Consider the following 1,320-nt stretch of genomic DNA (forward strand, 5'->3'; position numbering starts at 1 on the left):
CTGCTGAACTTCCTTCTGTGTCCACTTGGTGTCACTGTCTGCATGTCTGCCAGAAGCTCTGCTGGGACAGAGGGAATTCCCTGAACTGGGACGACTGGAATCCCTGCGCAACACACACACACACACACACACACACACACACAGAGAGAGAGAGAGCTGAAAGTGTTTTTGTGTTTGCAGCTGAAGGTCGACTTCTTTGTTTCCTCTCATTTTCTTCTTATTTTGTTGCTTCTTGTGTGTTTTGTCCATTTTTCAAGTAGTTCTGGACAACCAGAACCAACCAGAACCAACACATTAAACATAAATACTGCTGGGCATGCTCTGGTTTTCTTCATGGTGACAGAATTGAAGTTGTTTTAGAGACACTTTAATTTCCCTGAAGGTCAGTTATTCTGGCGTCAATATTAGATCACATGACTGAGTGATGAAGGCGTTCTGGACTAACCGGGTCGGAAGGAGAACCGGTCACGTTCACACAGCATATCTCACATTTCCCGGCAATCTTATTGGCCCGATTTCAATCTTTTTACCTCAAAGAAATGAGATCTGACCCATATGTGGAACTAAATGGGACCGATTCCAAAGCGTCTGCAGGCTGAACGCCCATGTCGCATTTTCCGACTTTTGGTCATCAACGTGAAACATGCGTCATTCAGCAGCAGGAGAATCCAGACGGTGAATCGAGACATCGCCTGAAAGTGATGAAAGCAGTCTGAGTCAGAGAACGCATCACATCCCAACCCCACCACTGCTGGTCCCACTCCAAACAGAACCGGGCCTGGACCTGCAGTGAGTTCTCCACTAAAGGCTGTTGCTGTTAGCTTTCAATAAGCTTCTTTCACCTGATGAACATGCTATTGCTCTGCAACTTGTCCAAACACGGCGGCCATCTTTACTGCCGTAAACGGAGCGCTGCTGGGGACTGCTATGTTTTTCTTCTGCGGATTGTTTTGGTGTCCGTTCACACAGAAGTCTGACTCATTTAATTAGCATGAACAACCACAAAGAAAAAAGTTCCTTCCATCTGGCCGGTCCTGTCCAGGTTAATATATTTATATCTTGATGATTTTTAAATATTCAGATCTGGTCTCCTGTCCTGAATGAAAAGGGAGGTGCTGATACTTCAGTGGGTTCTTTGAGATCAACCTCCACCCCTAGAAGCTGATTCCTCAGGTTTTAAACACCAGCAGAACAAACATAATGGAGGAGAAGAGAGTCGGCTGTTTTAGGACAGTGTTTTTCAACCTTTTCTGAGCCAAGGTAATTGTTTTAATTGAAAAAAACTGGAGGCACCCCACCAACCAAAAATGTCAACAAAGA

Source organism: Poecilia formosa, unplaced genomic scaffold (assembly GCF_000485575.1).
Source record: "Poecilia formosa unplaced genomic scaffold, Poecilia_formosa-5.1.2 Scaffold493, whole genome shotgun sequence".
Classification (NCBI taxonomy): domain Eukaryota; kingdom Metazoa; phylum Chordata; class Actinopteri; order Cyprinodontiformes; family Poeciliidae; genus Poecilia; species Poecilia formosa.